General features: G+C 39.0%; 1 non-coding gene across 1 annotated transcript; it reads left to right on the plus strand.

The window, feature by feature from the left end:
• Positions 1 to 11,109: 11,109 nt before the first annotated feature.
• On the plus strand, positions 11,110 to 11,216 carry LOC114400998. Its single transcript, XR_003664115.1, has one exon. It is a non-coding gene; the product is annotated as a small nucleolar RNA R71 (small nucleolar RNA).
• The last annotated feature ends 1,747 nt before the right edge of the window (positions 11,217 to 12,963 follow it).

A 12,963-nucleotide genomic window follows, 5' to 3' on the forward strand; every position in this document is an offset into this window, starting at 1 on the left:
TGTGTCTTTTCAAAAAGTTTTTTTTTTAAATTCTTCACCGGTAATCGATTATAGGATTCTGGTAATCGATTACATAGTTATATTTTGAAGGGTCATGACTTTTCAAATTGAATTTCAAGAGTTTCGTTACTGGTAATCAATTACACATCAATGGTAATCGATTACAACTTTTAAATTCAAATTTCAAAACCCTTCTAAAAGTTATTTTTTTCAAAATTGTCTTCTGGTAATCGATTACCATAGCCTTGGATGTCTTGGAAACACTTTGTTTTGAGGCAAAACTTGATCTTGAATTAATCTTGAAGCAATGCTTGTTTATTGAAGCAACCTTGTATAAATCTTGAAGCAATGCTTAACCTTTGAATGTTTGTTGAAGTAATCTTGAACGCAACCTTGTTTGATTATTCTTTGGCATCATCAAAATCATGTATTCATACATTCACATTCTCCCCTTTTTTGATGATGACAATCATTATCAAGTGAATTATTTTCGACATCATCAAAACCTGCCTGATTCACATTCTCTCCCTTTTTGATGATGACAATCATTTTCAAGCAAATTCTTTTTGACATCATCCAAACCTGCAAGATTCACATTCTCCCCCTTTTTGATGATGACAACCATCTGTATGTTAAGAGCAACAACAAAAAATCTATCTGTATAGTTTACTCCCCCTTGATTTTGCAATGATTGCTTATATGAAATAGTTGAAGATTGCATACCTTTTATAAAAAAAACTGTCTGATAAACCTGTCGCAACCCACCCTTCGACGGGAGGGCGACACGAGGCTCACAGGTGCGTCTTCCATGGGAGGAAAATACATGGAGTCCCCACCAACGTTTATTCGAGGAAAACGTCAGAAAAACCAGAAAGCTGTGGTCTACGAACTTTAAGTGTGAAAGGTTCGAGAGTTGTTTTTACGCACGAGGAAGGTATTAGCACCCCACGCGTCCGTCACAAAGGACGACAACCTTCAATCAAGTGTGCAAATATGACCTTCAAAATTATGTATTTTTCCCTTTTTTATGTTTTTATGTCTTTTTATGCCTCTCTGTATTTTTTATCTTTTTTGTGGTCGACAAGGGTGTTTCCCTCGCTCCTACGTATCCTCAATTGCGATGAGGAAATCAGACCTACGTAGTTCTTTGAGAACTAAATATTGGTTAAGCTGTTTTCATCTTTTTTTGCAAGATATATTTTAACCGAACAAAAGGTCATGTAAGGCATTGAACCATTAAACGATCTTTTGATTTTGAAAGGAGAGAAACGTTAAGGCGTTGGACCATTAACGATCTCTTGGTTTTTGAAAGTAGAGAAACGTTAAGGCGTTGGACCATTAACGATCTCCTCGGGTGGTCGACAAAAGCGGGGCTTTTGCTCCTACGTATCCTCAATTGCGATAAGTAAATCAGACCAACGTAGTTCTTGCAAAAGCGGTAAAGTTATGTGTTAATTTTATGGTTTTGAACGGTCCATGTTAACCGATAAAATCAAAGAGGACCGTTTAAGGTATTGGACCTTAAAACGGTTTTAAGTGACTTTTGCGGACGAAGCTTGATTTGGGAGTTGATTTTAGCCTTAGTTTCACTTTGGTTATTAGTCAATTCATTCAAGGAAACTTCCAAAGAAAAACGTCCGATTGATTTTTTTGATTATTTTATTCAAAGATATTTTGATTATTTTATTATTATTTTTCAAGATATTTTGATTATTTTATTATTATTTTTGCCTTTTTTTTGGTTTAACCGTGGATACAACATGAACGATCGGCTAGATTTTGCTTTAACAGTGATTAAACGAGATTACAACACAAATGATCGGTTGAAATTCATTTTATCATTTATTAGGTGAGAAAACGACTTAAATAAACGGTAAAAAGCTCGTTAAAGTGAAAGAAAAGAAAACTGAAAGTAAGCAAAATTAAAGTGAAAGTACACAAAACAAGTAGGGACCACTAAGGGTGCATAGAATGAATTGAAAGATTCGATTTCGGGAACTTACCAGTTGAAGACTGAAGAACGACAAAGAACGAACGAAGAACGGTGAAGAACGATGAAGAACTTCCACAGAATCACTTACGAAAGCGTTACGGAAGCACTTCGACTCGATTTTTCTTCACAAAAACGTGTTTTTTGTCCAAAATAGCCGAAATGCATAGCCAAGGGGTTTGAAATATATTTTTGAACCAGCCTCCCTCCCCTATTTATAGGGAAAAAGAGAGGTGCTTGCCGCCCAGAGGCTTCTTGAGGAAGATTTCTAAGCGCACCCCAATTACTAAGTTCACCCATTTTTCGTACTTTACGAAAAAGTTACAGAAGCCTTACGGAAGTGTTTTGGATTTGATTTTCATTTTTTTTTCTCTTCCTTTTCACCAATGTTAAGTGAAATATGCTTACCCAAGGTTTTTCGAAAATTTTATGGAAGCATTACAGAAGCCCCGGAAACCATTTTTCAACAACGTGGAGGAGCTTGCCGCTCAGTTGCTTCCTCCTTAAGCAACCCAATTTCCAAAATGTTCCAGAAGGGCCTAGATTCGAATTGCTATTTACACCCCTATCTTGATAAGTTCACCCCCATTTTTGTGTTTTTGGCCGTTTTCTTTCCGAAATCTCACGAAACTTTACGGATTCCACCATGATGATTGTTAAGCCTTTCGAAGCGATCAACAATGGTCGTCGGATGAAATTATAGTGTAACAGTTTATTTACACACACCCCAGTTTGCTAAATACACTCTCGTTTTCATGTTTTTGACCGATTTCTTCTCGAAACATCTCAGAACTTTACGGATTCCACAATGATGGGTATTAAACATTTTGAGATGGTCAAGCGAAAGTCACATGCCAACAAACAATAGTCCCCGGATGAAATTAGGGTATGACAGTTGCCCCTCTTTACTTATCTTTTATTGGAGATAAAGCGAAGTTAAGATAAGACACTAATTTCGTTTGAGCGGAACATCATTCGGCCGACCAATATCCCAACCAGCGGGACCTGTCATTCAGAAAGAAAAGAAAAGGCATTAGAAGCGTCAACAAAACTTCAGTGTCTTGAAAGCGATAAAATGGGATAACCACGACGTTTCCACACGCTATTGAACTTGATCGTCCCTGCCCAGCAGAGAGGAATCTCGTGCATCGTCGGGCTTGAATGTCTCCGGACGACAAGAGTAAAAACTTGCAAAAATTTTGAAAATAATCAGAATCGGACGACCAACATCATCCTGATACCGTCGAACTCGTTCGCCTTGGTTGACGAAAGGTGCGGGCGACCATAAGGTATCTCCGCCTGCCACTTGACTCGCTGTCCCTGGATGACCAAAGGTGCAGAAGACGATGTTAGTCTGCGTGTCAGCGGGCTCGTTTGCCCTTGGTTGATGAAAGGTGCAGATAACCATACGGTACCCCCGCCTACCACCTGACTTCCCGGGTCAGGGTTAACAGAAATCGTTTGTACGGATGATCGAGGCCGTACCCGAATCAAATAAACATGAAAATGCAGTAACTAGGAAGTGATCCTAGGTCGTTTCCCAACGAGCAGTGACAAAACAAATGTTCATAATATACTTGCAGTAACAGTAACGATTGGGGGAGGGGGGTTTGTTTGTTTTGTGATTAAAGAGCAGAACAAGTAAATTGGAATACGAAATTACTAATATTAAAAACGGGTTGTTTCCTTTGATTCAGAAGCCATTCTCTTATCCTGGGTTATGGAGAATTCGTCCCTAACAGTCAACCACTTAATCCAACCCTATTTCAATTTACTAAGCGAAAATCAACTTAGGGTTGTAAATACGTGATTAGGCACCACATACACCAGTTAGCCCTTCGTCCATTAAGCATGAACGCAAGTTAGGCTCAGAGGCAATTAATCGAACACGAAGCGTGCACTGATTAATATTCACGAATTTGGGATAACTGGTGAAGGGAAAACTGCCAGGGAACCACATTACAAGCGAAACCTCAAAGAGAGTTGGGCTTCGTCCTCAAAAGGAAACAACACCAGAAAATCTAGCCTTCCATGGATTCAAACAGAAAACACAAATGAAACATGAAGCAGAAACGTAAATGAACAAAAACGTAAATGAACAGAAACGTAGATGAAACAAAAACGTAAATGAGAGTAGAAGAAGAAGCAAGAACGAAATTGTAATTAGAAACAGAAAACGTAAAATTGCATTACGTGAACAGTAGCATTAAGCAGAAAAACGAAAAACCCTAAAACAAAAGCTCTGAATAATGAATAGCATAACAGAATGCCTTGCACGAATCCCAAGGCTGCTATTTAAAAAGAGTCACCCAAAGTCACTGGGCCCTATTACAATACTCTGGCCCAAAACGAAATAAACATTGAACAACATAAAATAAAATTGTGAAATTTCCTAATTAGAAATTAACTAAGGTAAGCGCTGCTTTATTTTCCCTCTTCAAGTCCATAACCAAAATCCGAATTAAGCCCAATGTTTCATTAATTCCTAAAATTAGATTAAAAACATCAAATTAGCTAAATGAGCCCAAATAATAAAACTGCCTGATTAACTGACAATTAAGACCAATCAGTAATTAAAATGGTGCAAAAAAGGTTTAGAAAATAGAAGAAAATGATGGCACATCAAAACCCCCCATACTTAGCCTTTTGCACTCCTGGGCAAAATGAAACAAAGAACAAAATCCAAGGATATCAAAGAGAGACAAACAAACACATTCATATATTTCTCAATGAACATCAAGGAATGAAAGGAATGGGTAACATCTAACATAAGGAGATCCTAAAAGTCAAGACATTCATGAAAATCATCCAAGCAACCCAATCATGGCAAAATAGTTAATCAGCTCAAGAATGAAAAGTGATAAAGCCTCACAAGATATACACTCTATCTCTCAAGTGTCTAGGCTACTATTTACCCTCAAAGCACCCATGAAAGCAAACACCACATAGACTTGGCAAGATTCTAAAATTGACAATCAACCCACAAACACAAGCACATGAGGATCAAAAGGTCTTTTAAGGTTGTAATGGGGCCAAGGACAAGGTATGGATAAATATGGAATAAGTGGCTAAATCCCAAAGGAATAGAGGAGCAAAGGGGAATAAGTGCATATTAAGAAAAAAAAATAAGAAAATAAAAAGAAGTAAAGATAAAAATTAAACATGAAGAGTAGAACCAAGAGTTTCATCATTCTTGTGCCATTTAAGATCTTATTCACTCAACTTTATTGCTTTTCTTTTTCTTTTTTCGATTTTTTTTTTCGAATATTTTTTTTTTTACTCTATAGCCTTTGAGAAACAACATTTCATTCAGCATGTCCAAAATTTAACCAATATACAATGTACATCAAGTATGGCCCAAAATACATCATGAAGCATAGCCAACAAAACAAGTTGTCCAATGAAACAAAAACCCCCCATACTTATTCCCAAAACAATTCCAAAGCTCCAAAATTCCTTAAGGATATGGTGATATCATGGTTTTTCACTTAAGGCTTGTAGTGAGCTTCAAAACAAGGAAAGGGAAACAAGGCTCAAAAGGGCTATCAAAGGAATTAATTCAAGATAAGTCTATTTGGCTAGAAGCTTATAAGAACAAAATTGCCTCAATCATTTCCAAATATGCATGTGAATTAGGACGCATCAACAAGAATCAAGCCAAGGCTATTGTGCAAGCAATCAATGGGGCAAAACACACCAAATGATTATGATGATGGATGGCTCAAATTCTCACAAAGGTAAAATCATCACTTTTCAAATTGAGCTTTCAAAACTATCATGACATGTAGAGAAGAATCAAGGATTTCAAGTCACAAAATGTCAAGAACTTTTATTTTCAAAACAATTACCCATTTCTTGAACATATCCTATAATTCAAAGAAAACCATGCAAAGTCGTACGTGCACACAAAATTGACCCAAAATATTAAACTAAAAATCCGACGAAACTAACAACATTAACAAATTAACACAACTAACAAATTAACAAAACCAACAAAACTAGCAAAACCAAAGAACACTCCCCCCCATACTTAAACAACACATTGTCCTCAATGTAGCACAATTAAAAGATTAAAAACAATTAAATCATCAAAGAGAATCGGACAAGTGTAATAAAAGCAAAGAAGGAGATAGGAAAAGAAAAACTCCCTAAGTCATGGTGGAGGAAGAGTAGGGTGGAGTAAGGAAGTCTCTTCCACCACTACGTCCACTAAAGAAGGGTTCGTGAGGAATGGCTTAAGTCGATGTCCATTGACCTTGAAGCTCTTGTTTGTGGAGTCGCTTTTGATCTCAACTGTACCATAAGGAAAAACATTAGTAACAACAAAAGGACCAATCCACTTAGACCTCAACTTACCACTCATGAGTCCAAGCCTAGAATTATACAATAACACTTTTTGCCCAACCACGAAGTCTTTTTTAACTATCATACTATCATGGAACTTCTTGGTCTTTTCTTTGTAGAACTTGGCATTCTCGTAGGCTTCTAGGCGGATTTCATCTAACTCACTCAGTTGCAACTTCCTTTCCTCGCCAGCTTGATCCATAGAGAAGTTGCAAGTCTTCACTGCCCAGTATGCTTTGTGCTCAATTTCCACTGGAAGATGACATGCCTTTCCAAAGACAACCCGATAAGGAGACATTCCTATGGGTGCTTTGTAGGCAGTCCGATGTGCCCAGAGAGCATCATCAAGCCTGGTACTCCAATCTTTCCTGCTTGGCTGCACAATCTTCTCTAGAATTCTCTTGATTTCCCTGTTAGAAATTTCTGCCTGTCCATTAGTCTGGGGGTGGTATGGTGTGGATACCCTATGTACCACCCCGTACTTTTTAAGCAGGGCATGCATTGTCCTGTTGCAAAAATGGGTTCCTTGATCACTAACAATTGCTTTAGGTACTCCAAACCTGCAAAACAGATTAGACCTGACAAAGTCTGCGACAACTTTAGCATCATTAGTTCTAGTGGGCTTGGCTTCCACCCATTTTGAAACATAGTCAACTGCAAGGAGAATGTAAACATAACCAAAAGAGACAGGAAAAGGACCCATGAAATCTATACCCCAGACATCAAACACCTCACAGAATAGCATAGGTTGCTGAGGCATTTGTTGTCGCCATGTAAGTGTATTTCCTGCTCTCTGACACTGCTCACAAGTGTTGCAGATCTTCCACGCATCTTTAAAGATGGTGGGCCAATAAAAACCACAATCAAGCACTTTGCGAGTTGTCCTTTGAACACCCAGATGACCTCCCGGTGCGGAAGAATGACAGAACTGCATGACTGAGTCAGTCTCATGATCTGGAATGCACCGTCTAATGACCTGATCACTGCACAATTTCCACAAGTAGGGGTCATCCCAAATAAAATGCTTAGCATCACTTTTAATTTTATCTTTTTGGGCCTTAGATGCTAAGGGAGGAAAAACAGAGGCAACTAAATAATTGACAATGTTAGCAAACCAGGGAGTAGAAAGAGAGTCAGAAATACTATACAATATATACAAATGATCATCCGGGAAATCATCCCGAATAGGTGAATCTGCATCAGAGACACGTTCGATCCGACTCAAATGATCAGCAACTAGATTTTGTGCTCCGCTCCTATCACGGATCTCCAAGTCAAACTCTTGGAGCCAGAGCATCCATCGGATCAACCTAGGCTTAGAATCAACCTTCTTCAACAAGTACTTTAGAGCTGCATGGTCAGTATACACAATAATGCGAGTACCAAGCAAATAAGATCGAAATTTTTCAAGAGCAAAAACTATGGCTAGAAGCTCTTTCTCAGTAGTAGTATAATTTGCTTGGGCAGCATCTAAAGTCCTAGAAGCATAATATATCACCCTGGGCAATTTATCAATTTTCTGAGCAAGGACAGCCCCCAATGCATAATTTGATGCATCACACATAAGCTCAAAAGGGGCTGTCCAGTCGGGTGCCTGGATGATGGGGGTGGTAGTCAGCGCTCTTTTGAGGCAATCAAAAGCCTCTTTGCATCTGTCATTAAAGTCAAACTCCACCTCCTTTTGCAACAAGTTGGACAATGGAAGGGCTACTTTGCTAAAATCCCTTATAAAGCGCCTGTAGAATCCTGCATGACCAAGAAAAGATCGCACCTCTCGCACACAAGAGGGGTAAGGCAATTGTGAAATAACAGAAATTTTTGCAGGATCTACTTCAATACCCTTATTGGAAATAATGTGGCCTAAAACTATACCTTGCTCAACCATAAAATGACATTTTTCAAAATTTAGAACAAGGTTAGTTTCAATGCATCTATTCAAAACTTTTTCCAAACTATTCAAACAACCATCAAAAGAGGATCCATATACAGTGAAATCATCCATGAACACCTCTATGCAATTTTCTAAAAAATCACTGAAAATACTAATCATGCACCTCTGGAAGGTACCAAGGGCATTGCACAAGCCGAAAGGCATCCTCCTATAGGCAAATGTGCCGAAGGGGCAGGTTAATGTGGTCTTTTCCTGATCCTCATGAGCAATAGTAATTTGCATATAACCAGAAAAACCATCAAGGAAACAGTAGTGGGATTTACCTGCCAGGCGTTCAAGCATCTGGTCAATGAATGGCAGGGGAAAATGGTCCTTTTTGGTAACCTGGTTAAGCCTCCTATAATCAATGCAGACTCTCCAACTGTTCTGCACCCGAGTAGGAATTAGCTCCTCCTTCTCGTTTTTTATCACTGTGAGGCCGGTCTTCTTCGGGACTACCTGGACGGGACTCACCCATTGGCTGTCAGAGATAGGATAAATGATTCCAGCTTACAAAAGCTTGGTTATCTCCTTCTTCACTACATCAAGAATCACCGGGTTGAGTCTTCTCTATGGCTGTCTTACTGGTTTAGCTCCATCCTCTAAATTTATTCGATGCATACATGTGGATGGGCTAATACCAGGAATGTCCGCCAGGGTCCAGCCTATAGCCTTCTTATGCTTCTTGAGAACTGACAACAACTTCTCCTCTTGCTCATCAGCAAGGGAGGTAGATATAATCACTGGAAAACTCTTGCTATCATCCAAGTAAGCGTATTTTAAATTTGATGGCAGAGGCTTCAATTCTGGTGTGGTCGGCTGGACAGTGGTAGATGGGGATGGTTTCTCAGCCTTTACCTCATAAAGAAAGTCAGAGGTATGTGTACTTCCTGAAACATGGTTAGTCCTATCTGACTCTATAAAATCAATCTCAAGAGGTAAAACACCATCATCAGGCATGCAATCAATATCACTCTCAGATTCACTCTCAGCATCAAATTCAGACATATGATCAAGTACAATTTCAGACTCAATGCATAAAGAGTGAGAGGCATGCAGATTAGAATAAAGATCAGTCATGTATTCATCAACAACATGGTCAATTATTTCAGCACGAAATACAAAAAGATCTTCAGATGGGTATTTCATAGCATCCAGAATATTAAAATGAACAGTTATGTCACCAAATTCCATAGACAGTGTGCCTGCATAAACATCTATCTTAGTTCTAGCAGTTTTCATAAAGGGTCTGCCTAGAATGATGGGAACTGATCCTTGAGAAAATCCATCTTCCATATTCAAAATATAAAAATCAACAGGGAAAATCAGTTCACCAACTCTAACTAAGACATCTTCTATGAAACCAAAAGGGTAGGCAACACTTCTATTAGCTAAATGAATTACCACATCAGTTGACTGCAAGGGGCCTAGAGATAGAGAATTAAAAATAGACAGAGGCATAACACTAACAGAAGCTCCTAAATCTAGCATGGCATTGTCAAACTTACTATTCCCTATGATACAAGGTATGCTGAATGTACCTGGATCTTTGCATTTTTCAGGAATTTGAGGAACAGATTTACCAATCAATGCGGAGACATTTCTGCCCATGCTAATCCGTTCACTTCCTTTAAGCTTCCGCTTATTAGTGCACAGCTCCTTCAAGAATTTGGCATATCTTGGAATTTGCTTTATCGCATCCAACAGAGGTATGTTTACCTCTACTTTTCGAAACGTTTCCAAGATCTCTTTCTCTGTCTCTTCCATTTTTTTGTTGGAAACTGCTCTTGGAGGGAATGTAAGAGGGGGAATGTGCTGCTTCTGCAATTCAGAATTACCTGTGGAAGAAGATTCACCTGCACAGAAATTGTTAGGTAAATTTTTGTCATCACCTTTTTCTGGAATAGAGTGAAGTTTGGTAGGTTCATTTGCAGATGAGGACGGTGCTACGGGTTAAGGTCCTTGACATTGCTTTCCCGACCTCAATGAAATGGCACTGACATTTTTGGGATTTTGGACAGCTTGAGAAGGCAGCTTGTCAGAATTCTGGGACTGTTGTTGATTCAATTGGGTAGCCAATTGTCCCATCTGATTGGTTAAGCTCTGAATGGAGGCTCTGGTCTCTTGCTGAAACTGCATGTTCTGCATAGTCATTTGCCTCACAAGTTCTTCGAGGGAAGGTTGTGGAGGGGCCTCAACTGTTGGCTGTTTCTGGGGTTGTTGCTGTTGTTGGATTGGTGGAGGAATGTATGGTCTGCTTGGGCCAGCAACATTTTGGAAGGAAGGAGCAGGCTGCTGTTGTTGTTGCTGAGGGCTGGACCATCTGAGGTTAGGGTGATTCCTCCATCCAGGGTTGTATCTATTGCTGGAGAGGTCATAATTGTTTTGTTGTGGTTGATTTTGCTGCTGAGGTTGAGGAGGTCTATTGTAAATATTTGCAGCATAAGCTTCAGGCTGCTCAATTGCTCCAGGTTGCTGCATGGAAGGGCAAAGGTCTGTATGGTGGTCAGCAGAGGAGCACAAACCACAAACCCTTGCAACAGGTACAGATTTCTGATTCAAGGCCAGCTGGGTTACCAAGTTAACCAATGCATCCAATTTGCCTTCAAGCTTCTTAGTTTCAGATGATGCAGATGGGTTTGTAGCTACCTCATGCACTCCTCTAATGACTATGGCATCATTTTTGGCGCTAAACTGCTGGGAGTTGGAAGCCATCTTCTCAATTAAATTTCTGGCTTCAGTAGGAGTCATGTCTCCAAGGGCTCCACCACTGGCAACATCTATCATACTTCTCTCCATATTACTGAGTCCTTCATAAAAATATTGGAGAAGAAGCTGTTCTGAAATCTGATGGTGGGGGCAACTGGCACATAGTTTCTTAAATCTCTCCCAGTACTCATACAGGCTCTCTCCACTGAGTTGTCTAATACCTGAGATATCCTTCCTGATGGTTGTGGTCCTGGAAGTAGGGAAAATTTTTTCTAAGAATACTCTCTTAAGGTCATCCCAGCTCGTGATGGACCTTGGAGCAAGGTAATACAGCCAGTCCTTTGCCACTCCCTCTAATGCATGAGGAAAAGCCTTCAGAAATATGTGATCCTCTTGGACATCTGGGGGTTTCATGGTTGAGCAGACAATGTGAAATTCTTTCAAATGTTTGTGCGGGTCTTCACCTGCAAGGCCATGAAACTTTGGAAGCAAATGAATCAGTCCAGTTTTAAGAACATATGGGACATCCTCATCAGGGTATTGGATGCACAAGCTTTCGTAGGTGAAATCAGGTGCAGCCATTTCCCTTAGAGTCCTCTCACGGGGTGGAGGTTGTGCCATGTTCTTAGAATGTGCAAAATCAGAATGCTCAGAATCAGAATGCTCAAAATTATAATGCTCAAGATCAGGATGTTCAAAATCACCAATAACAGAATGCACAGATTCACCAGTAATGGAATGCTCAGAATGATCAAAAGGTATAAAATGATGCCTAACTAATCTATGAAATGTCCTATCTATCTCAGGATCAAAGGGTTGTAAGTCAGATGGATTACCTCTAGTCATACACTACATTCAGCATGCACACAACTAGTTGCCTTATCATGTAAATAAAGGTGTAGGTTTGAACTACAGCTACCCTCAAATGATATCCAAATGACTTGAAATTTTGTGAGAAACCTTATAAAATGATGAGAAGATAGCACAAAAAATTTCAGACAAAAATTCAAAGTCTAACTATGAAAGCTAAAAATGGTAAGTTAAGAAAAATAAGTGAATAAAACTTGAAAAATAAAAAACTTTTGACAGAATCGCTTTTTTTGGATGATGGAGACCTCAGCCGGCCTATGGCTGGCTACCACAGCGTAGGAAATTTTTTTCTACCCCAAATGCATATATAATAATTGCGATTCTGATAACCGGAGCAAAAGTTATGGCCGTTTGAAGTTTTGACAAACACAAAATTTGCTAGTTTTTTGGAACTTTCAAATCTGACCAAACTAAAGGCTCTAGCTATTTTTCCCACAAAATATGGATTAAAAGAAGTTACCACAAAAAAATTCAGCCAAAAATAACAACCCTAGCTACTAAAACAAAAAATCACAAATAATTCAGCATGGGTGATCGCTAAAATTCGTCTCTAATTGATTTCTACTACTACTCTGTTTTTTCCGCAAGCACAATCTTCACAGCAAAACACCCAAGACTGAAACAGGGGAAACGCTTAATGGAAAAACTGAAACAGAACACACATTAAACAAAATACCAGGACACTAAACAACACTAACACACATACTAACACAATACTAACAATTTAAACATAAAACACGAAAGGATTAAACACACAACACTAGCTAGCTATTATGAACCTTTGGACACTGCTCCCTGGCAACGGCGCCAAATTTGATCGAGGCCGTACCTGAATCAAATAAACATGAAAATGCAGTAACTAGGAAGTGATCCTAGGTCGTTTCCCAACGAGCAGTGACAAACCAAATGTTCATAATATACTTGCAGTAACAGTAACGATTGGGGGGGGTTTGTTTGTTTTGTGATTAAAGAGAAGAACAAGTAAATTGGAATACGAAATTACTAATATTAAAAACGGGTTGTTTCCTTTGATTCAGAAGCCATTCTCTTATCCTGGGTTATGGAGAATTCGTCCCTAACAGTCAACCACTTAATCCAACCCTATTTCAATTTACTAAGC

This window comes from Glycine soja, chromosome 19 (genome assembly GCF_004193775.1).
Source record: "Glycine soja cultivar W05 chromosome 19, ASM419377v2, whole genome shotgun sequence".
Taxonomy (NCBI): Eukaryota; Viridiplantae; Streptophyta; class Magnoliopsida; order Fabales; family Fabaceae; genus Glycine; species Glycine soja.